Source organism: Canis lupus, chromosome 5, assembly GCF_048164855.1.
Source record: "Canis lupus baileyi chromosome 5, mCanLup2.hap1, whole genome shotgun sequence".
Lineage (NCBI taxonomy): Eukaryota > Metazoa > Chordata > Mammalia > Carnivora > Canidae > Canis > Canis lupus.
In genome coordinates, this window is record NC_132842.1 from 45,474,454 (window position 1) to 45,499,753 (window position 25,300).

General features: G+C 39.1%; 1 long non-coding RNA gene across 13 annotated transcripts in view; it reads left to right on the top strand.

Annotated features, from left to right (window-relative positions):
- LOC140633643 (uncharacterized) overlaps positions 1-25,300 on the top strand; it is a 440,888-nt gene that overhangs the window by 347,996 nt on the left and 67,592 nt on the right. Inside the window, exon 2 of one of the 13 annotated variants that reach the window (XR_012031221.1) lies at positions 8,188-8,287. The exons of 11 other annotated variants lie outside the window; for them this stretch is intronic. This is a non-coding gene — a long non-coding RNA (uncharacterized lncRNA). Of the gene's footprint in view, positions 1-1,029; positions 1,164-8,187; positions 8,288-25,300 lie in introns of those variants that run through there. One more of the 13 variants, XR_012031219.1, reaches the window with a different exon arrangement.

The window sequence follows — 25,300 nt, forward strand, 5'->3', positions numbered from 1 at the left end:
TCTTTCAAAGACCATTTTAAGAGTAAATCACTTCTGCTCTTGATAGCACAGAGACCAATATAGAATAGAAAACTCATTGGCAATTTTTAGTTGAAAATTACTGAGTTAAGTTAAACTCTGAATTTGTACAAGTTTAGAGATTTCTTAACCAGTTTATTTGACATTTTAAGGAACACACAGGGGTGATACGATACAGATCCAAGCTGAAGACATCTATGTCTAGTAAAAATTCTAAGTATTAAAAAGATGTTTCATAATTACTTGGCAGCATTTTTTCTTCAGGAAAAGAAAATAATTACCCTTAGGGTTCATAGTGCTGCAGTTTTTAAAAAATATTTTATTTATTTATTCATGAGAGACACACAGAGAGAGGCAGAGACACAGGCAAAGGGAGAAGCAGGCTCCCTGTGGAGAGCTCAATGTGGGACTTGATCCCAGGACCCCGGGATCACTACCTGAGCTGAAGGCAGACACCCAACCACTGAGCCACCCAAGTGCTTCCATTTATAAGATTTTTACAGGAAATGTAATTTAATATTTAAGCCAATCTGGGTATCTAAAGGAAAGCTTTCATACCCGGAGCGCCAGAAGGCCATGCTGAACAGTCTCCAAAATAATATATTAAGATATAAGACATATTTTCACGTAAAGCTTATGGAACAGGAATTGGAAGTTACCTTATATACAGTGGGAGTAACTTCAACTCTGACAAAATACCCAACTAGGAGTAGTTTACCCAACGAAGGATTCTCTGCCTCTATGTGTCTCTCATGAATAAATAAATAAAATCTTAAAAAAAAAAAAAACTTATGAATGCCCTCACTTATGCATGTTGGAAAAAAAATCCCTTTTAAACCACACTAGATGAAGCATGTTCTACATTTTTTACCATGAAAAAACCCACAATATTTTGAGTCATAAAACCTCTACTAAAATAATTTATCAATTCATATCTGGATCTAAGACATTATGATTCAAGAGAGCTAGGCACCCATGCCCACACACTCCCACCCCCACAAACATACCCATGTTGTAATGGTTTTAGATAGCTCCTTCTTCAGCTCAGATTCTAGCAACTAGTTACCTTACAAATTTCAGAGTACTGAGTTTCAGCTCCCAACTGGATTTTATAATCTAAAAAATCAGCTCTACCAGGATGAATGGTAAGTATTCCTGCTAGACGTGTACTTACCAGTGTGCTAAATCATTTGCTTCTATGAGAATTTAGTAAGTCTTCATATTGAGAGATATTCCTTGCTCATGAAGTTTGGTGGTTTTTTTAAAAATGTGTTTTATGATTAGTATTATTCTTCATTATTTACTACTAATTTTATGGTTAGTATTATTTTTATGTTGACTTCGCTTTCTCTTAAAGGTTTCAATCTGATAGTGTCTGTGTCCTGTTATATCCAGGGAAGAGAAGGAACATACATTAAATCCCCCCAAATATGTTGGTTATTGCGTAGCCTTCTGTCACAAACTGACTTGTTCCATCTTCAAAAAAATAAAAAATAAATAAAAACCCATCAGGTAGGTAGGCCCTCAGCAATACTGTGTTATATCTGAGGAACTCCAGCCCTAGAGAGACCTAGTTAGTTGCTCAAACTGTTAAGCCATTTCAATGCACATTAACCAAATTCCAAAGCCTAGGCAATTTCTAAACCATCATGTTCTCTCCTGAAAATGAAAGATGATTGACAACTAAGAGTTGAATGTCTACTACAGATGAGTCATTGGGCTGGCAGTGTCCCTACCTTCAAAGTAGGAAGAGTCACCTGAGAACTAAGGTGCTATGTGGTATTATGAAGCAGCCTTGGCAAAGTAGAAAACTAATGATGGGGTCAGAACAATTGCTCTTAGATCCAGGATCTGGCCATTCAGCACCACTTGCTGTTAAGAGCCAAGAGTAGACACTTTGAGGTCAAGATTTTGTAGGGTCCCTTCTCTAGTGTTGACTTACTGCTTGATTTTGTGCAGTTGACTCAACCTTGTCCAGAAAAAGGCAATCAATAATGCTTCATCAGCCAAAGGCAATAATGATTACTGCAGTTACCTACCTTCCGGGGGTGGTTGTGAAAATTAAATGCGATACTACTTACAAAAAGCTCTGCTGGCTCCTGGCATTTAGCTGGCCCCTGGCAGGAGTTCTGGAGGAGCCAATGGCTAGCCAGGAAGGGACCACCTCAAAGACAGGTCTTGAGCATCTATCAGCCCTGGGACCAGGAAGGCACTAGGAGGAGTGTTTCCCAGAAATGGAGCACAAGCAAACAGTGAAATGTTCAACCAAGACTTGCCCAGGAACACCATGAATAAAACAAAGTAGCCTCTGTTTCATTGCTAACAACTGCTAAATGTACACAGAACCAGCTTTGATTTTCAAAGGTGATAGGTACCACTAACAAGATGATCCAGGTACCTCAACGATTATATGGTATTTTCTCTGAGGAGGTGGTCTCCCTTTGCACTAGGGAACAGCTATAGTCTCTGTTTATAAGTCTCATCATTATTTGAGTGTCTCTACTCTGCCTCCTGGGCTGTAGAAGAAGTGAATTCATCCTGCTTCTGGTAAAGCATTAAAAAAAAACAAACCAAAATTTATTCCATGAAACTACCTCTCCCAGCTGAAACTCCATCAGCCTGGATGTCACTGTGCTTGCTCTCTGGTGACTCATTCTCTCTTTTCTCTTCTCTAGGACCCTAGCAATCTGTAACTGGACTAAAAATCCCCCAGTTCCATATTCTTAGACATAGAAAAGCAGTATTTTATCTGTAAATCAGATCTTTGTTTCATCTCTCTTTACTGTTTTTTTTTTTTTTTTTTTTGTCATACTAGGAAGACCTGTTTGGCCTTCGCAGCCTGCTGAGAATGTTTGCTCAGTATTAAATTTTGCTTCTTACATTTATCCAGACAATTATCTCAAACTTTTAAGTGCTTCTTCTCAATTTTACTGCCTGAAGCACTTCTCAGCTGAAAGCTCTTTGCCGGTGCTTCTAATTGTGATGAGGCATCTGCTTAGTGAGAAGGGGTGGGGGGGATGGGGGGATTTGCTTTATGGTATGGCCTGGGAGATTTGAAGGTGCCAGGGCATCTTCCTTGCTGCAGAACTCTGCTCAGCCCTCGAAGTACATCAGTAAGTGGCCACTACAGAAATAATAGCTGAATTTGAAAAACCCCTCATAACGCTATATTAACCATCCTTCCTGGGGTAGGAACTAGGAGAAGGTGAACAGCACAGGTTCCTCAGGAAAAAGTCTGCAGTTTCCTGCTTGCTAGGACCCCTGCTGTAGTTCTGTTATGAATGGCTCCATTATGGCAAAAAGATGGAGGAGAAGGTTGAAAGGGCTTTTCTAATTAGTGCCTGTGCTAGTGACCATTGGACAACTGGCCTTGAGATTGGAACAGGGCAGATCAGATGTGAAAACTCAGAGGAAAGTTTTCAAGCAGCTGAAGTCTTTAGCTGTGTCCATACTACAGCCTCACGGTCCTGCAGTGGGGCAACCCCCCATGGAGCGTGATGGTCTTCCTGTACTTCCCCAAAGCATCACTGAGCTCCGGCTCACTGGCCAACTGACATGGGACTTTTCCTGACCTACTCTCTGGAATGATTGCTACCGGCCAAACTAATAAGATTTAACTTGTCAAGTTCCTTAGGCTTGAGAGGAAGCCCCCTCCCCGCCTCCACCCCTGATTCCTAATGAGGGAGGCTTGTCACTTTTTTACAAATAGCCTTGAAGATCTGGGTGGTTCCCAGAAACCTCTTCTTTTTACTGCAAAGATGAGTCACTGAAAACAGTCAACAGCCACAGTGGGGGGACATTGCTAACAGAGATCAGTGAAACTCCCACACAATCCCCCAGCCACTGCTTTGTCACTTGCTGTAGCCTCTTGACTTAACAAATCTTGGTTAGAGATGCTATCAGCTTTCACCGACAAGAGTTTTGAAGGAGCTGGGACCTTTCTGAGGAAGTGTTAAGTTGAGGGATGGGACCAGAACTGGGCAGGAGAAAGAAGGCCTAGAAGCAAAAATTGTTTAAATCCCCATTGTTGTGTAATCAATGGAGTGTACAGCTTGGTGATCCAGCCTGCTCTCCTTTATTCTTTATACCATGCTATACCATGGTTTTATCATTTATTTATACAGCTCAATGGGATAAGAATATCTTTTTCTTTTTCTTTTTTTTTTTTTTACAGAACTACACATGATATTGAGGTGGAAACTGCCTTGCTGAAAAATTAATGGGGTTTTCCAGAAGTCACATGCTAAGTGGTTGCTTAGAGAAGAATAAAATTTCCAGTTCTAGAAATGCCTTCTGCTGATCCAAGTTCCATCCTCATCCTTCTAATCTTGAGTTTTCAGGCCTGCTCCTCTTCTTTCTTCTTTTAATGGATGTGTGCTTCTGCCCGGAGAGTCCAACGTTCTCCCTGGTATGGGTGTCAGGAAGGACACCCACCCTTGAAGAGAAATTGGTGAGGAAAGCCTCAGGGTCAGAGGTGGGAGCCTCACAGGGTTCCTTGAGGGTCTCAGATAGATCTCCTTGCTGTGGAAACCAGGCCACCGGGAGAAGGCAGGCTACAGAAGTAGTTCCTGGTATTTCTGTTGACAGTATTAGTGACCCTCTCTGGGTCCTGCAAAGGCAAGAAGGCAGTGGTTGTGGACTGTGTGTAGGGGCCCAACACGCCCAGCCATGCAAAGACTTGCTGTTAGCTCCAGCTTTGCCACTGAAGTGTTTGGCCTCAGGCTGTCATTGGACTTCCTGCCTCTTGATTTGTAGGGTGAACATCCTGAACTCTGAGTGCCACTGGCTTTTTCGGTTCTAACTTTGGATGCAGTTAGAAGCCTTGTGATGGAGTGGGAATTACACACACATAAGCCAACTTCCAGTGACATTTGTGGTTTCGTCAGCCCGAGCTGCCCGGGTTTCAGTTTCTGTGCAGAGAACTGTGGAGGGGAACATTTACCTTGCAGGGCTGTTGTGAACATGAGAGGACACAGAGGCCCTTGACAAAGTGCCTGGAATGCAGATGGTTTTAAATACTTTTTTCCCCCATGATCCTATGATCTGGTCCTAAGTGGTCCTGCGTCAATTAGGCTGATTTCTGTCACTTCCGAGAGAGGATGTGATTCAAGGCTCCTGGCTGTGAGTGAGCTGAGAAAGGCAGCTCCATCCCAGGGCCTCAGGGTAACCCTAATGGTAAGGAGAACCCCATTGCCATTTATTTATTTATTTATTTATTTATTTATTTATTTATTTATTTATTTATTATTTAGCCTCAACCCAACCTCTGTGAGCTTGAGAATGTCCCTGAGCCCTCACCTGGCTGAGAAGCTCTGTCATTGAGGGGCATGTGGTGAATGAGTTCACTGAACTCTGGGAAGGGCTGAGTCCTGTGGGCTGAGAGGTATTTAAGAACAGAACAAAGATCTTTGAATGCTTTTTTGAACTGGGTAGTTCATAAAGGCATGGGGAGCAGACAAAAAAGAGCTGAAGACACCCGCTTAGGCTAGTCTCTAGTATTTCAGCCGAGTTGGGAGTCCTTAGGAAAATGAACTCTAAAACAAAGAGAGAACCAATCCATCTTAGGAAAATGAACTCTAAAACGAGAAAACAAATCCATCTTTTCTGAGGTTTTCATGAACAACAAACTCCTCTCAGGAAAATGGATCATTTGACATGTTGGAGTTTTTATTTGGAAGAAGACAACTTCTTAGTCTCTTGTGCTGTGTGGACTAAAACCTATTTTGCAGCTATAAAATTAATAATGTATTCATCTTTCCCGAACAATGGATTTTCAATCTTAACATTGAACCGCGACCAAAATTATGTCCTCTAGAGGTCACCAATGCACCAGAGTTGAAGGCCGTGGAGGTTTCCAAAATGCCTAGGGAAAGCTAAGTGTCCCGCTTATGTCTGAGTGGAAGAAAATAAGGCAAATAAATGATCAGAACAGCTGTTCTCCAGCTAGGCTCTTAAGAAATAGGAAATCTTGTTTTGAATAGCACATTTTATATTGATTTTTCTTGGTTGACTTTGGCTCTCTTGATCTAACTGGAGGAAACTCTTAGAATGGTTAAATGCTTCCTCATGGATGGCTTAATTTTAGACGTCAGAGAAGAAACTTCTAAATGGAGAAAACCAGTTTTAGAAATGAGCTCTTTGAGCTTCCATTAAAGGAATGTTCCATTCAGTGGTGCCCTGGCCAGGGAGGAGTCGCCATGTGTCTCCCCAGCTCGCTGTGCTCAAAGAACACGGGCACAGGGAGGTGAGAAGCAGGGGAAGCGGTCCTGTAATTAGCTGTTATATAATTTCTGAGTTGTCTTATGTGGGAGGACACTGTCCCAACTACTTAGATCTCTGCAGAAGAAATCAGGAACTGCCCACGAAGGTATCACTTGTCTTGTCCAAGCATATCTTTCATCTGAAAGAACTGCCATCTGAGAAGTTGGCAAGTTGGAAATCCCAGTTGGACTTTTCTTAGTTACTCCCATCCCTAAACTTCCACCTTGTGTGAAGCTCATGGTCTTCCTGAGAGAGAACTTGCTTGGAGAACGGTGCTGCATGTTGGCTGTGGTACTGGACCAGGGTGGTGGACAACAGGCAGCTGAGAGCCCAGGATGGGTTGAGGCACAGCTCCCTGCGGTTGGCCTGTGTTGCTCAAGCCCTGTGACTGGGAGTCACCACCAGGGGATCATAGCGTTGTTCCTGCTGCTCCCGCTCCTCTCCTCAGAGAGGAATTCCTACATGGCGACTTTCCCAGGGTCCAAACACTTGCCAGTAGCTGAGCCATCAGGAAACAGCCTCTCCCCTCAGCTTTCCACATTCCTTCCTGAGCATTCCCCAGCCCAAGGTGTGGCCAGTCCTCAGAAGATCTGCTGGCCTTGATTGACAAGTAAACAAAAGCTTCCTCTAGATAAGGAAACTCACAGCGCTGTAGGAAACCTATTTGTTCTAGGTGGAGCTTGCTTTCTTTCTCTCCTTTCCCCGCCCGCAACCCCTCACCCCTAAAAGTCTACATTGCTGACTCTGTAGTTTCTTAACTTTTTTTTTTTGAATATGTGGAAGAGTCAATCCTCAAACAATAAGTTTTTTGGGGTAACTTGTTTTTATTGCTAATTCACAAGGAAGTAAAACAGTGTCCTAGCGGATTGATGGTGCTCTCTCTCAGGATTATTAGATTTATCCCTTAGCACTAAAAAAAGAACAAAGGCGAATTTTCATTTCTGAAATGGATTCTTTAACTCCTTTGAAAGCTACCCCTTTAAAAGCTGCTAGTACTTCAGAGATATGGGAGCTCAGGAAAGGATGCCACTTGTCATTCATTCTGGAGAATACTTCAACTTAGATGATATCCTAGGGGAAATTTCAGAGTGTTGGAGAATGTTTGAGCTCTGCTAGGTTAAGAGTGATTGCACCTCCTGTCAATGCAGGGTGCACAGGGAGCTTTCCTGGGACTCTCCTGTTTTATCTTGGTTATTGCTGGTGTGACTGTGAGCAGGTCTCTCTGACATCTCCCTTTTCTTATTAAAGTGTTGGTTGCAATCCTTTTTGAGGTCCATTTTGAAGCAAACACCTACTCTGAAAAATCAAATCTGTTCCATCAGAGACTACTTGCACCTTTGTAGGCATGTGAGCCCCCTGGGGGCAACTGGAACAGCCTCACCAAAAACAGCTAAAAAAAAAAAAAAAAACAAGCAAACAAGCCAAAAAACAACCCCACAAATTCTCACTGTCCTGGAGCCTAGGAGCCCAAGATCATGCTGTCAGTAGGCCATGGTCTCTGATGGCTCTAGGGAAGAATTCTTTCTTCTCTCATTTGTCTTCTGGAGTTTTCTGGCATTCCTTGGCTTGTATATGCCTCCCTCGAGTCACATCGTGGTTTCCTCCATGTGTGTCCTTCCTCTGTGAGTATCTGCCTGTGTCCTAGTTTCTCCTTTTCGTAAAAACACAAGTCATATTGGATCAGGGCCCACCACAATGACCTCGCTTTACCTTGATAGCTTCAGAAGGGGAGCAGTTTGCCCTCCAAAGATAGGCTTCTTTGGCATCCTGAGTATCTTAAGCTGGTTGTTTTAAAGAACGTGTAGACACTAGAGAAGCACTGAAAACCAAGTGCAAGTCAACTTTTTGTACACATGTACATTTATAAGGGAAATCTCCACTTTTAATGGTGTGTCCCTCCCCTTCCAGGAAGAAGAGGATGGCTCAGTCTTTTGAAACTCTTATCAATTAAGAAGGCAATGCTACAATCTTCATAACAACTGTACCTTTGTTTACCATGGTTTTCCCGGTAACTTCCCTTAATGAACTCCCCACCCTCAACGTCTTTTGTCTTTAGTGGAAGGTGGTATGAAAGGTGATGCTGCAGGTATTTCATAGTTGTTCAGTTCTCCTGGGTCTTTCCCATGATGCAGGAGGTCTACCTATTATTAAATTGTTGTTTTTCTCCTCTTAATGTGTCTTACATCAATTTAATTATTAGACCAGCCAAAGATTCCAGAAGGGACAAAGGGAAGACTTCTTTCCCTGCACTTCTATAAGGATCCTACTTCCTAATAATGTCACATGATGAGGTACTGGAGGATTCAGACTTGAACATAACTTTGGGGGAGGGGGCGCACAATTCAACCCACTATACAGAGCAACTAGAAAAATCTCTCTGTGTTGCTTATTTTCTCTGTGACCTCTGCATCCCTTCTCTGTGTTGCTCTGTGACCTGAGAGTCAGGCCTACGTGGATCATACCAGGATCCTCCCTTGTCCTCCAGCTTCAGTTGGCTTGGCTGATGGCAAGGTATGGGATGCAAGAGGAGGGAAAGTAGGGGTTGGGTATTTTTCTCCCCCTGAGGATGGGAGGGTGTCACCATATCTGGCTGTGTCCTGTAAGTGCATCATATTTACACAGATTTCTTTGCTTCTTGGGGACCCTTAAGAGCTTCTTCAAACGTTTGGGTTTAATAATTCTTCAGTAATTCTGCTCCCTCTTTCCCCTGACCTGTCACTCACATTGGTTTCCCTACCCATACTTGAACAGTGTTCTCCTTATTAAACTCTTTTTATATTATTCACTCTGAGTGGATCGTTTGTTTTCTGCAAGGATCCTAACTCTGCTCTTAATGACTGGGTTGTTTTCTAGAAGTTTAAGGTGTTAGTTTGGTTTAGAAGAGTCTAACTAGGCAAGCTCTCTTGCAATTTGCTAAAGCTTGCTGGGTAATTCCTAGTCCAGGAAACTTCCAAAAGGCCAGGTCCAAGTCCTTTATGAAGCCAAACTAGCCATACAGATAAGCAAGCTTGGTGGATATTTGGATAACATAGGTTTAGCTATCTGTAGATTCAGGGCCATTGTGGACCAGTCTCCAGGGGTAGTTAGCATCCTTGAGCCAGGTCTGATTTCACCTGATGAGTGAGGAGGACCAAGGTTGTCTGGGTGTTTTCGGTCTTGTCTCTGCTTTCTTGGGGCATTTCCCTTTACTTTCCCACCCAGTGATCCTATCTCTCTCAACACAATGACTTCCTTTTAAAAAAATTGTTTTGCACTTTCCAATTTCAAATGCTGTTTTAGATCATCTCAGTCTTTGCTTATGAAAGTGCTAAGGAGAAAATATCTGTAGGTCTCTGATTTCCAAAGGGAAAAAAGAAAGAACTGATGAAAACTGATGCTGAAAAAAAACTCTAGAACGGCCTATTCTTAGACTCTTCTGTGAGGTGAACAGTATTATCTCTGTAACCACTGGAGAAAACTAAGTTTTGAGTGGTTTAGTGAATTTTTCTGCTTACTCAGCTACCCATGTTTTCGCATTCCATTATTTGCTTCTAAAATGTTATATTTATTTTTACCGTGATGTTCATCAGCCTTTAAAAATGAACATCCGTACTATGTGTTTAGGGACTCGGTCTTTTTCCTCTCTCCCTCTCCAAACTAGGCCTTAGTAGCCAGCATACTGACTGATTATTCCTTACTGAATTGATTACATGGCTATTCATAAAGCCATTTATTTCTCTGTGTCTGATATTTCTAGGGCTTCTTTGGAACCCTCGATATTATCTTCTATGCTTGAAGTCTGGCCTTTTTCCCCTCTTGTCCGGCCTTCAATATGTTTCAGGCTCTTCCATCTATCTGGAGCACTCCCATGGCTGTTGGTTCCACTTTTCTTGGACCTGGGGTAAAATCTACACACCCTTCAGTGTGCTCACAATGTCCTTTGAAAGCCCATTATACAGTGGCTTAGCTGGACTCCACTTTGGTCGTGAAAATGGATACCGAGATTTAAGGGTGGGCATTATACCAAGGATGTGAAATGGCTCTTAAAACGTCCACGGAGATCAGTACATTACTAGGAAAGAAACACACTGAGCATTTATGGGTTAAGTTTCTAGCTTATACGGAGAGAATTCTGAGTTGGTTTGCATTTAGAATTCTTATTACCCCTTTTAAGGAGGGGGGGGGAACCCTCATTTACAAAGTAAAAAGATTTTCTTGGATATCGAGTAGCTTTTTCCAAATCACATTTGGCTTGCTAAAGTGTGAAGGGATAAGGAATGCTTGATTTCTGATTTCCTTAAAGCCCACTTGGGTTTAAGCAAGAAATGGAAAACATCCTACTAAATGCATTTTGAATTGTTTGGGAACTCAAACATTTGGAAAGGCACTTAAGATACTTGAGAATGCCCAAGTTGGTTTCAATTTTATTCTGGACGTTTTCTAAGTACATCATTGCCAGAGTTTTATTATTGTAGGCACAATAGCAACAAGGGTTTTTTGTTTTGTTTTGTTTTGTTTTAAAACGTAAAGTGATATAAAAGAAGAGGAAACCTGGTGAGAATAAGAATAACCAGCTCTCAAGAACCCTTATTTCTAGTTCCCTTTCAGGGTTAAAAGCCTGGGGGAGCTTGAGCTTGCATCCAAGATAAGGCAAAAGTGGTGAGAATGTCTCCATTGATTTGTGTCTTGTGTTGCATTCCTGCTTAAGCGCTTAGCCTCACTCCCTATTGTCTACTGAATCAAGTCTGAGCTGCTCTCTCTGGAGTTCACAGCTGTCTATGGTAGTATCCAGCCTGGTTTCCTGCTGCTGCATGAAGAATGGTGTCAGGAAAAAGCTCAAAATTATGTAGGTGCTGAGCAAGGCCATCCTGGGAGGGGTCAGACCTGAATGTGATGAGTTCTCTGAGTTCAAAGAGGTGCTTGCAGGTACAGTTCTTAGGGGCAGAGTCTCCCAGATAGGTTATTGAGGCAGGGACTAAGGTTCAGCTTCCTGCTCTCAGTAAAAATGTGGGGATTTGGTTGCAGGAGTACAGCAGAAACCTTGTAAGGGCAAAAGGCCGAGAGCACCTAGTCCTAAGGCTTGAAATGCCATCCTTGGAGCTGCTGCAGAAGTGCCCCTAAATATGACACAGGAGTGGTTCCAAAAGCTTAGACATTCTGCAGCTGAAGGCAAGGATCACAAGGTTCCAGTGCTGGAAATCGGGTGGCAGGAGTCCAGACCCTTCTCCCCTGCGTAATGGCTTATTTTAAGCCTCATCTGTGTGCTTTGGGCTGAAGACATGCCCGGGCATATCTGACAGATTGGAAGGAAGAGCCAGGAGGAGTGTCTTTGCATAAAAGACCAAGATGATATCTGGTACACATGGCTTTCTCCTGCAATAGGGTGGGGAGGGTGGGTGAATATGAATACAGTATGGCCTGTCACTCTGTCATTAGCTGTCCTTGCATGGATTTATATCTGAGTCCTAGGTTCAGAAGAGGCTGCAAATAAAAGCGAGAGGAGATGTTTTCTTGCAGAATTTGAGAACAAAAATTAACACTGTTTTGGGACCAATGCACAGAATAATATGAATTTGAGAGATTGTTCTGACTCCATTATGAGAAACATCAAAGTTTTGCTGCCCTAGCTTTTAGAGGGGATACTGTCATTTTTTAAAGACTTTATTTATTTATTCATCAGAGAGATGGAGAGAGAGAGACAGAGACAGAGACACACGCAGAAGGAGAAACAGGCTCCATGCTGGGAGCCCGATGTGGGACTCGATCTTGGGTCTCCAGGATCATGCCCTGGGCTGAAGGCGGCACTAAACCACTGAGCCACCAGGGCTGCCCTACTGTCATTTTATAGATTGATGACTATAGCATATCAGAGATTTAATCTGGAAAAGAGATAAGTAAAGCCCACTTAATGTAAAATTGCAGTAACTAATGAGATGCGCCACTGCTCATTTCTCCAAGATACTCATTTTATTTTTCCTTCTTTAGAAATCATAGGAAATTTTCATTGAGTGACTTACATGGATACATTTGTTTGATCCTTATTTCCTTGAAGTGATAGCTTTTTAAGACAAGCCTATTACCTTAAAAATTAACCACAGCAGATTGTTTTTTACATAGTTTAGTTAATGCTAAACATGTCGATCTTATATTATTAGGCGCAGAGACCACAGATCTTGCCTTCTTGGCAATTCTTTCGAGGTAGTAGCATAGACATCCACTCTTTCCATTATGGAAAATTATTATATTTATCATAATTATATAATTTATTGTATTGAAAAATTATTTTTTTTGTATGCTTCTAAGAAAGGCAAAAAGACGGTATACCATTTTAGAATTCAACATTTTTTCCTCCCCCTGACTGACTAAAATAGCAAGGGAAGACTCTGAAAGAGTCCAAAGAATGGAATCGAAAGGCCTGGAATTCAAAAAAAAAAGAAAAAGTACAATTGATTGATGGATTTAACTGTCAGTTGTACTGATTCCAGTACTCATTGGTTTAGGCTGCCTTGTCATGTATCTGAGGAAGCCTAGTGTATAACCTCAGAGAGCCACAATAGAATAGTCTGCTTCGTAGAAATAGCTTGTATCCGATATAGGATCTTAAGAATTAAAGAAATGTGAAATGTTCTTTGTCTTCTCGAAGTTGTATTAACGTTGGGGTGTGTGTGGGGGAAATCCCCAGTCTGACACCCAGGCTAATTCCCAGTCTAAAAACCTGAACTTCTTTTGAAACTAGGTAAACATTATGTGGATCAAAGGACTTTTACCTTGAGAGTCCCTATGAGAATGGAATCAAAAGAATGAGATGAAAAGAAAAACAGGGTAAAATATCAGTGAAAGGCTTTGGGTAATGGAGGCTGAGATCTTGGAGGATGTTTGAAATAGGGACTAAATATCTAGTTTGCCCATGTGACTTTTTATCTCAGCTTAGGTCTTAATCTCAGAGTTGTGAGTTTGAGCCCCACGTTAGGATCCAACTGGGCATGGAGCCTGCTTAAAGAAAAAAAAGAAAGATTCCTGGGTGGCTCAGTGGTTTAGCACCTGCCTTTGGCCCAGAGCGTGGTCCTTGAGTCCCAGGGTCGAGTCCCTCATCGGGCTTCCTACGTGGAGCCTGCTTCTCCCTCTGCCTGTGTCTCTGCCTTTCTCTCTCTCTCTGTGTGTCTCTCATGAATAAATAAAGTCTTTAAAAAAAAAAGAGAGAGAGTTATAGGAGGATATTTGACTACCTGGAAGCAGGGGTAGTACCCCAATCCCTGCGTTGCTCATGGATCTAGTGTATAAACCATCTTACTGTTTGTTTTCTATGTGTTCTATCTGTTGTTTATTTTTTTCTTTTTGTTTAAAGAATTTCCTTTAAGATTCCTTGTAGTAAAATTTGTTTACAAATTCAGTTAGCCTGAAACAATTTCCAATTGACTTTTAGTTGGAAAGATATTTTCACTAGAGAAAGAATTTCAGGCTGACAATTATTTCCTGCTCCCTGCATAAAGATGCTATTCTGTTGTTTATTGTTTTTGGTCTTTTACCCCAAATATAGTTTTGAATAATAAATCTAGACTAAATTTTATCTTTGTTTCTCTGATGAGTATGTATTTTTTTCTTTGAATAATTAAAAATTCTCTCTTCCTATATTTTAACAATATTATGAAGTGCATAGGGGTGTGTGTATATTTTTGCATATGTGTATATGTACACATACATGTGTGTGTTTATCTTGCTTGAGTTTTATTGAGCTTTTTGGATCTACAGGTTTATAGTTGTCATCAGATATGGATCATTAGGCCATCATTCCTTCAAATATCTTCATTCATTTTTCCTGTTCTAATTGTACTCCCTTGCCACATTTTTTTTCCTTCTGGAACTCCAATATGTTAGGCCACTTGGTGCTATCATACTGGTTGTGAACTCTGTTCATTTTATGTTTTTCTTTTAGTACTTTTCTCCTTGTATGCTTCATTTTGGATAGTTTTTTTATTGTCTTCAAGTTTATTGATATTTTCTTTCACAGAATCTAATCTACTATTAAATATTAGTGTAAATTTTTATCTCAAGAAGTTATATTTTGTTCTTCTTTATATCTATTTCTTTGCTCATTATGTTCATGTTATCTTTGACATCTTTGTGTGTAACATTTATAATCACGGTTTTAACGTCCTTACCTATTAATTTTCTCATCTGGCCTCTTTCTTTTGCCTGATTTTTCTCCTGGTTATGGACTATATTTTCCTGCTTCTTTGAATTCTAGCATTTCTTTCTTTCTTTCTTTCTTTCTTTCTTTCTTTCTTTCTTTCTTTCTTTCTTTCTTTCTTTCTTTTTTCCTTCCTTCCTCTTTTTTTTTTTTTTTGAATGCCTGGCATTGTGAATTTTACATTACTGATTGCTCATTATTGTTACTTATCTTTAAAGAGTATTAAACATGTTTCTTGTGGAAAGTTATTACAGATTAGTTTGATTTTTTTTTCTTTGGAACTTATTTTTAAAATCTCTAAGAGTTGGACTACAGTGGCCTTTATTCTATAAGAGATTCATCCCTACTTGAAGAGTGTGGACTTTTTTTGTGTCTACTGATTGCCATGTTTATTCAGTGAGGCCTCTCTACTTTGGATGGAGCAAAGCTAAACAATTTCCAGTACTATTGACCACTAAGAATTCTGCTATAGTTCTCCTGGTGTTCATTCTTTTCTCAGAAATTGTTTTTGCACATAACATGTAATGGCTGATACTCAGCCAAAGAGTCAAGAGAACTCCCATTCAGACTTTTGAGCCTCTTTCTGTATATTGCTTTCTGTTCTCAGAAATTGTCTCTCCCTGACTCTAGAAACTTCATCTTTCCTGAACTCACATATCCATTTCAATTGAATAAGACCACTGTCTCTGTTTAGATTCTCCCTCTGGGTTACAGTCAGGAATTGGCCTCCAGGTGGGTGATAATAGAGTTCATCTAATTTTTTCCTTCTTCTCTCAGTTATCTAAGTCCTGGGCTATCTCTTTCTAGGGTCCAAAAATACTTTTTGCATAGTTGATAGTTTATCATAAGATGGTGATTCCAGCCACTAGTACTCACTTAAAGCCAGAAGTAGAAGTCAATAATTGCATTTTTTTTTTTTTACTGGAGCAAAATTAGTTATTAAGGTTAGAAATTTGGAATTTATCTCTTAATTCTAGTTGTACATATACAACTGGCTAATTCATGTTTCTCCTTGGATCTTTAATAGATATCCCAAACTTCACATTCTCCCAAACAGAACCCTTAGCATAGCCTCACTCAAAGTATCATTTCTCGTGTCTTCACTGTTCACTAAGTGACACCAACTTCTACCAGATTATTCAAGTCAGGAACGTGGAAGTCCTATCAATTCCACCTTTTCTTTCACATACCATATTCAGCTCATTAACAATCCTATCAGTTTTGTTTCTGAGATATGCCTCTCTCATATCCCTCTAATTCTTATCATCTTGCCTGATAACAACTTGGATTATTACCTCTCATCTCATTATTATAATAACCTCTATACCAATTTGCTATCTTCCAATTTTGCTCTTCTTATTCATTCTCCATACAACAGCAAGAGTGACCTTCTCTAGAATGTAAATTGAATACTATCATTATCCTATTTAAAACTTTCAATGTCTTCCTTTGCGCTCAGAATAAAGTTCAAGCTCCTTAATGCAATCTGCAAAGACCTAACTCTAGTCTATCATACCAGTCCAATGCCTCACCATTATCACCATTGTTCAAGGTGTTCTGACCATACAGTTCTCCTTGTAGTAATTCATAGGCTATTTGTCATCTTAAGACCTTTGCATATGAATTGCTTTCTAAAGTGCATTTTTTCAATACTCGATACTGTACTTCCTTATCCTTAGAGTTGCAGTTTATAGACTACCTTCTCTGAGCTATATTCCCTGATCATCCCATCTAAGGAAGTCAACCTAATCCATTCTTATATATCATTGTTGAATATACATATCATTGTTTCCTGCATGAAATTTATCGTTTTCTTTTGGTAACTTATAAATTTATCTATTTTTTCTCTTTTCCCCACTAACATATAATCCCCATGGGGCAAAGACCTGCCTATCCCTGTTGCCCCTTCTTGGACTTCTAATGTCTAGTGCAGTGTTTGACTCTGTGATTATCCAGACTTTCCGTCTCAGGGCATTGTCCAAACTACAGACTTGAGTAGGAGAACCCAGGAAGAGACAGGTAGCCTTACTGAGTTGTGAAGATAAATATCTGAGTTTGTGGCATATGAGATTTCGAGAATTGGTTGGTTGAAAAAATGAATATATAGAGAAGGTAAACTTCAAAAAAAGCTGAGACTAGAATTAATTGATGTATCTGTTAGAACTTTATAAGTTAGACCAATTGATACATCTGGTAGAACTGGACATAAAGTGATACAACATGAGAGTTTAGTAGCATCTGACTTAGCACTCAATACATTATTGTTGGATCTGTGAAAATTGACAACAGCCTTCAATCACAGGATGTTCTCTCTTCATATTGGAGAAAATTAGCCTAGAGACTCCATTTCATTTCATCCACAGGACATGGAATTCATTTTGACTTATTTATACTCTGATGATAGAGCAAACAAGACTGTCTAAAATACTAAAGCAAAGCATTCTCCTGCATTGCTAATCCTATTTCACTTCTCTCGCTGAAAATAAAGAGCTGTGCACAGTGACAAAACTATCCTTTTACTACCATTCTGCAGACGATCACATTGTACTCAACCCCTAGAAATTATTGGGAATGCTTAAAGGCTTTCATCCTGTAGTACAATTTGTGTGTGTACCAACTGCCTCACCCTTAAATATCTTCCTCTGTACCCCAGTCCACAAACATGTCCATGCCTGTCAAGCACTGGGCTATGGGAAGTAGAAGGCTGTATTTATAATTAAAATTCCTAGTCAGGATCCTCTTTCTTTCTTCTTCCCTGTTGTGGTTATTTCTAAAACCCATGATATTAGTGTTGCCTATTATTTTGAGATTAGTTACTTTTGGTTCTACCAGTTTCTGCCTGTTGTTTCTTGGAAAGAAGACAGTTTATTTGGCACCCAAGAGATTTCAAGTGCTATTTTAAAGTCTTTACAGTAATAAATTTGTAATCTTATGTAATTGTCATATTAGCCTTAAGAAATGGTTGCTATTGACCACATTTGATACACAAAGAAGTAAGGTTAAGATAAGTGATATGTATGTTGGCTCACCTGGTACCTAGGCGAGCTGGGGTTTGAACCCAGCTCTCTTTTACATTTCTGAACAATAAACTTTTTTCATCTTAACAGTTTTTTAGGCAATTCCATATGGAATAATCTTGATGGAGTGAATATGGTCTTTTGTAGTTGGAAGTTGTGTGATAGGCCTGGGGATAGTGATCAATGTTCTGTTCTGTACCTTGTTTGAAGGGAAAGTTCAAACTCTAAGCCATGCATATGCCCTTCGGGGTTTGTTAGACAAATATTTTAATAGTTTTTCTCAAGCTTGTTTTGTTTATGTGTCATCTTTATTTTTATTTTTGGTTGGGTGGGCGAGAGACAATAATTTTATGACGGCTAATATTTCAAAGACAGCAAGTGTGCATAAAAAAAACCTCTCCCAAACAAGGCTATGTCAAAGTAAGTTACTGTAGAGGGGATGTTTTATGTTGAACAGTCAGGGAAGTTCTAGTGTCTGCAAGGGCATCTGGGCTGTTTCATGTGGGGTACATGGAGAAACCAAGGTCCAAGATAATTAAATACATTATCCAAAGACACATAAATTCTTTTGTGGCTAAATTAGGACTGGAGCCTATGTTCTACAGTTCCATTATTATTATTACTATTCTTAATACTGTTTAATTAACCTTGCTATATGATGAAATGAGTCTTTCTTTTCAAAGTTGTCTTGAGTATTCTTGTCCTTTCAAATGATTTTTACAATTGCTGGCAATTTTTCACCAAAATATTCCACTTATTTTTATAGGCATTTAATTAAATCAGTGATTACTTTGGGCATAGTTGTCATCTTTACCTTACCGAGTCTCCCCATCCAAAGGACTGTGTGTCTCTTCATATGGTAAAGTTGTCTTGGATGTCTTTTAAATTTCTACATTTTATTCTTAAAAATTAATGTATATTATTTAATTCCTAGACATTTCAGTTTAGAGGGTGATTAGAAATAGTATTTTTTTAAAGTATATTTTAAATCACCTGCAGGATTATATTGGGATGAAGGCAATAGTTTTTTTATATTGATTTTGATTTTTTTTTATCCATTTGGCAACCTTGCTGAAACTTGTACATTTTAATAGTGATCTGAGGTTTGTCTTGTTTATTTTCTTTATTTTCATTTTTTTATCCTTTCTCTTTTTCATGAAGAGTCTTGACTGAGGTTTGTCTGTTATACTTACAAACATCTAGCTTTTGATCTCATTGACCTTTTAAAAAGACAATATAGCCTGAGAATTTGTTGTTATTTTGGGGGTTTAATGCAGTTCACTTATTGCAATTACTAACATGCTTGGATTCATTCCTGGAAGCAACAAAACATTTTAGTTATTTTGGTGTATACTTTGTGTCTTTTTACTCAGTCTCTAGTACTTCATAGCTCTAGCTGCTGAACAAATTGCTTAACCTTCCTCTGCTTCACCTTTTTCCTCAGTGACATGAGGGTTTATTATTGGTTGACTTACTTGATGGGATTGTTGGGAGGAATAAAGGATCGATACTTGTAAAACACTGAGAGCAGTGCTTAGCACACAGAAGCTTCATGTAACTGAAAGTTGTCATTACTTATAATATCTTATTTGTTCTATAGATTTTATTGGCTTTTTGATTTTCCCTCTCCAACATTTTATTGGAGTCACTGAATTTCCTTTATTCCTTCCCTTCTTTTTTTTTTTTTTTTTTTTTAAGATTTTCTTTATTTATTCATGAGGGACACAGAGTGAGAGGCAGAGACATAGGCAGAGGGAGAAGCAGGCTCCCCACGGGTAGCCTGATGGGGAACTCTATCCCAGGATTCCAGAATCCCAGGATCCCAACCTGAGCCAAAGGCAGACTCTTAACCACTGAGCCATCCGAGCGTCCCTCCTTCCCTTCCTTCTATGCACACAACAGTTTGAAAGTTTTCTGTTGTAATTTCTTGGAAGTAATCAATAGCTTTTCTGAATTCGTCAGATTTAGAATATCTTAACCATTCTCACAACTTCTGTCTTATATGTTGTCAAGTATTTTGGTATCACCAAATATTTAATTCCCCAAATTAGTTGCCATGTTAATTTTTATGTGGTTTAAGCACATGCTTAGATTTGTTAAAATGTTTGCTAACTTCCTCATTCACACCTTCTTTCTGTGTTACATTTCCTTTAAATTTCTTTAAAAACATTTCATACTTTTGGGGTGCCTGGCTGACTCAGTCAGAAGAATGCCTGACTGTTGATCTTGGGGATGTGAGTTCATGCCCCACATTGGGTGTAGAGATTACTTAAATAAAGAAAACTTAAAAAATATTTTTGTACTTTTAATATTTCTTTCACAGAGGGCCACTTAGTGTTTAGTGTTGTCTTTCTTTTTTTAAGTATTTCTATGTCCCTAAATGACAATTAAGCTGAGCAGTTAATTTTAAATTGACAGTTATTTTCTCTCAGCACTTTGAAATATCCCTTTGCCTTTTGACTTCTGTGATTGTTCTTGGGAAGCCTGCTGTCAGTCTACTTCTTGTTCCTTTTAATCTGCCTTTGATCTCGGATTATTTAAAAAAATCTCTTCATCTTTGGTGTTCTCCAGTTTTACTGCAGACGTGTCTGAGTGTGGATTTATATTTCTTTCTTTTTATTGGCACCCAATTTGCTTCTTCATCAGAGAAATATGCCTTTAATCAATTTTATGAAATTAACCACTATTTTGTGCTTGAGTGGTGCCTTTTCCAATGCTTTCTGTTTTACACAACTTCTGGTTGTTGCATGTTAGTGTTTCTTATTTCTGCCCCTAATTTCTCTTTTACATTTTCTACCTCTTTATCTCAGACTGTTGTTTTCTGGTTCATTCCTTCCAATCTTTTTTTCCTGAGGTGTACAAAAGAACACTTGGTATGCATTTTACTGATTTGTCATTTGTTAAAGATACACCTTATCTTTATATGTGAATAACCTATATTTCCAACTAGATGCTAAACTTTCTGAGGGCAGCTGGCTACATCTTCTATGTCTCCGGGGGTATTGCGTCTTAGATCATGAGTTCTAGAAACAGACTACCTTGAGTTGAATTATGGCTCTATTACCTGGTATCTTTGAAATCTCAGGCACCATTACTTTGTTTTTTCACAGAACAATGGAAGTATTAGTAGTACACCCCTCCCAAGGTGCTGAAGTACTTCAAAAGCACTGAGTGAATGTTAGCTATTATATTCTTTTTCCATAGAGCAAAACTGTTAAATGACCTTGACGTCACAAAATGATTTGGCATTTAGACTGAATTTTGAAAAATAAATCACTTAGTGTTTAATGATGGAGGAGGAAAATGAAGAATATGTCAATACTTTAGGCAGAAGGAACAGCATGTACATTGGTATGAGAGTTGTAATGTATGTAGTGTTTTTGAGAAATGCATCACATTGCCTTTGCCCATTCATATCCTCTCAGCACCCAAAGGTCAGTACATAAGCTCATTTTCTATGCTTTCCTAAGCACATTTACTTGAAGACTTTCCCTTGACCTGGCCACCCAGCAAGTGGAATTCATGCCTTTGGGAACATCCTTCAACCAATGATGGTTGGGGCTGGAGAATAAATACTCCAGCCCCCTACTTTTCAAATGTGATAACCCTGAGTTGTGTTTTATATTCTCTCCCAAATTCTCACTGGAACTGAGCAACGGTTACCTTTGGAAGGTTACTTGCTGGGGACTGCATCCTGTTAGAGATTCTTTGCTTTCCTAGTCCTACTTTGCTACATACCTACCCAGCCTCCTGTGGATCCTGCTGAATCATCTGCCCCCTCTCACATCCCCTGTTGTAAAGGCCTTTTCAGACACTTAGACTGAAATGAAAAATAATAAGGAATTTTGTGTGGTTGGAGTATGGGGAGGGATAGGATATGATAGGAGAATTCCAAAAGAAATGAGGTAGGAAAGCAGTTTGTGAACATAATGAGAAGATTGCCAACGTTTGGTTTGGATTGCTCAGTCGGTTGAGTATCTGACTCTTGATTTTAGCTCAGGTCATGATCTCAGAGTCTTGAGATTGAGCCCCACCTTGGGCTCGAGGGGAGTCTCTCCCTGTCCTTGTGTTCCTCCTCTACTCTTTCTCTCTCTCAAATAAATAAACTAAAAAAAAAAAAAAAAGTAAAACTTACAGTATTACAGATATTTCTTTCCAACAGCCTTCATAAAGTGACCCATTTTCTCATACTAATTTGAATAGCTCATATTAATGTTTATTCTTCTGTCTCTTTCCCCTGTGATATGTAGGTCTCCCTATAACATTTAACAAATACTTATATTTTGGGTAGTCACTGAAGGCCTGAGGAGATTATGGACTAAGCTTACTTGATCTTAGAACTATTTTAGGTTGTATCTAGAAAGGGTTATGATTGGGTTTTCCAGTTCCAGGTACAAGATGTGTTTCATAAATGGTATCTCTTATATGCATCCTTGGTATGTTTTTCAAGTAAATGACAGTCTTTTCTGTCCTCTTCTATTCCCTCCTTCATGTTATTTGTCTGATTTTTGGGAAAGGGCAAAAGGGAGATAAAAAGTGCCCCCTTCTATTTCTCAGTATTTTAAAATGCACTGGTGTTACTTGTACATGAAAATTAAAATTTAAAATAGAATTTCCAGATGCTGAATGATTGGGTTCCTTAATTTTATGTCCAAATGTTTCTAGGTAATTATCTCTATTTGTTCTTCCACTGCTTTGTGTCAACCTTCTGATAAGACTGCGAAAACAAGATATATTTGAAAGTCTTTCAGTCTATTTCCTGCTTCTGAAGTGTAAATGCTTTAATTATTTGAAACTCTCTGAGGTCTCCTAACAAAGGGCTATCAGAACATTGCAATTCCACTCATGAAAATCTCTCTCAGGCCCAACTCAGGGTTTGTGATTTAATGAGATACGCATTTCAAACAGTATGACAGTGACTTAGGTATTTCAGAACAAAACTTTTGATAAAGGTTCTGTGTTCCTCAGGGGATCTTTAATTTTCCAGATGAAGTCAATTCCTAGGAGACCCTTTACTATGAGACTGACATGTGTTGGCTCAGATTTATAAATGAGTTTTCTCATCTTGCAGGAAAACAAAAGTTCCTAGTCTTACTTTGCTTTCCTATCTTGAAGGACTACAAAACTTTCCAAAATAAGAGTAGGCCACATGCCTTCCTGGAGTCCTTGAGGTGTCCTATGAGATAATGGATTTGAATATCATAATGTGTAATCACACCTGTAATCATATGACTAATGGAAGGATTGAGAGGTTATCTAGTCCAACCAGAATCTGTAGATGAGAAATCTAAGATCCAGAGGGTTAAATGGATTACCTAAGACTACTAGACAGGTTAGTACCGGCCGAGGACTTGTTTTCTTTACTCTTGGTTCAGTGCTCTTGCCATGTTATAGGAGAGTGTCTTTTTCTTCAACATTACCTTGGAGAGTTCCTTCATTTTGACTGGCTTCAAAGGACAAATAAAATTATTCATTTAAGTTCTTGCATTGTATAAGAGAACACGTAAGGCATAATATGACATAGATATTTCTCATCCTACAAACTCTCTCCAAACATAAGAACTGAACAGATTCAGACAAAATTGTTGAGATAGGGCTGGTATCCCTTGCCATCCATACTCCTCCCTTTTTGCTATTAAAAGTGCAGGAATAAATTCTGTAGATTCTGTTGGTATCTGAACTTATTTTCCCATTCTTTCTCCTGCATCAACTAGATTCAATAATGAGGAGAATGAGGTTGCTTTGATTTGTAACAGGACAGATCTGGGAAGATTATGCATTTTAACAATCATAGAATCTTTTAAGCATAGTTTTAAGCAGTATCAACATTTATCTACTTCAAACACTTACCTTTCTGAAGAAGGCATGTAACAACTAATGCTTATGACCCAATATACTTTGTTGTAGTTGTAGCAGACCAGGGGCCAGCATCTGGGAGCTCTAAGGTAATTAGCCATTGGTGTACATTGGAGGCTGATTTGACTGGCCTATTTCTTTCTTTCTTTTTCTTTCTTTCTTTCTTTCTTTCTTTCTTTCTTTCTTTCTTTCTTTCTTTCTTTCTTTCTTTCTTTCTTTCTTTCTTTCTTTCTTTCTTTCTTTCTTTCTTTCTTTCTTTCTTCTTTCTTTCTTTCTTTCTTTCTTTCTTTCTTTCTTTCTTTTCTTTCATACTTTCTTGTTTAAAGATTTTATTTATTCATGAGAGACAGACAGAGAGAGAGAGAGAGGCAGAGACACAGGCAGAGGGAGAAGCAGGCTCCATGCAGGGAGCCCGACGTGGGACTCGATCCCAGATCTCCAGGATCAGGCCCTGGGCTGAAGGCAGTGCAAAACCACTGAGCCAACCGGGCTGCCTGACTGGCCTATTTCTGCCAATGACTGCTCTTGTGTTAATTCTCTCACCTGCAGCATCTAAAAGTTTCACAGTGTCAAGTAAAAGATCATTTTTAGTTCTTATTTTACTGGAATTACTGATCTTGATCTTTGCTCTCTTGACCTCTGTAATATCCACGCCCTTGTCTCTCCTTGAAAATGCCCTGATGGTTTCTCCGCTGTTTCATTTGCAGAATTCTCTGCCTTCTTTCACTTCTTGAATGTTAGTCTTGTTAGCTATCAGTGTTCCTCTGTTCCTGTCCCAGTTCTTCTCAGTTCTTCTCACTCTATGTAATGATACTATATGCATACAAAGCCCTTAATATGTATTTGGTCCAATTGATAAAAGAGCAATAGATGCTTCCATTTGTTCTTAAGATTTTTAATGCCACTCATATGCTAATAACTGCAAATTCTCTATCACGTTGATGATCTGGACTCATATATATAATCAACATGCTATCTCTCCATTTATATGCTACCTAGACTATTCTAACTCAGTATGCAAAATAATACGTCTACAGTATTGTCTATCTCAATTTTACATAGTTAGAAACTAATTGCCCTTTGTTTTCTCCTGTGATTTTACCAACTCCAATCTAATGCATTACAAAATTTTGCTGATATTTTATTCTAGGCAGTTCTCTCATTCATTTTGCTCTCCATCCTTATTGTTACCAGCCTTGGTTGGACTGTTGTCATTTCTCTTTCTGGCTACTTGAAGAGCCTCCTACCCTCCATCCTTGCCTTTAGATATGCTCCATCCAATGACACTGTCTGTAGAGATACCACAATATGAGTACCTGAAATATAAATCTGATTCTTTTGTTTTTTGTTCTTGTTGTTATTTTCAATGACTCCCCATTTTCCAGTGGATAAAAATCTCAGCTTCTTACCATAGCCCAGTAGGCCCTCCCTATGAACTTCCTGAGCTTTATCCTACAAAACTCTGTTTCTCATTTCTTGCTTCATTTGCACTCTATTGCTTATATTCCTTGTGCAGTTGCCATGCTATTCTTTACTTTCATGCCTTATATCTTTGATGCCATTTTTCCTTCCTCCCCTTTTCTTCTGTCTATTCCTACTTTTTTATTATTTTTTATTTTTAAACTTTTTTTTTTTTTTTTTTTTTTTTTTTTTTATGAATCAGCCCTGGAAGCATTCAGTGAAGCCACCCACGAAGACTTTAATGATTTCCTTAGTTGGATTATGTGTTTCCATATTCTCGGTCAGAGCAACTATCACTTCACTTACGACATTGTTTTATAATTACCTGTTTACAGATCTGTCTTGTCTATAATACAGGTATCTTTAAGTGTGGATACTGTGTCCTTTTTACTTCTATTCCAAAGACCTGGATTAATGCTTGAAATAGAGCAGACCCCCAGGAAATAACTGTAGGATGAATGCTAGTGAGAGAGGAAGGCTTCTTTAGGCTTCATCTCATAAATTCAGAAGACTCCAACCC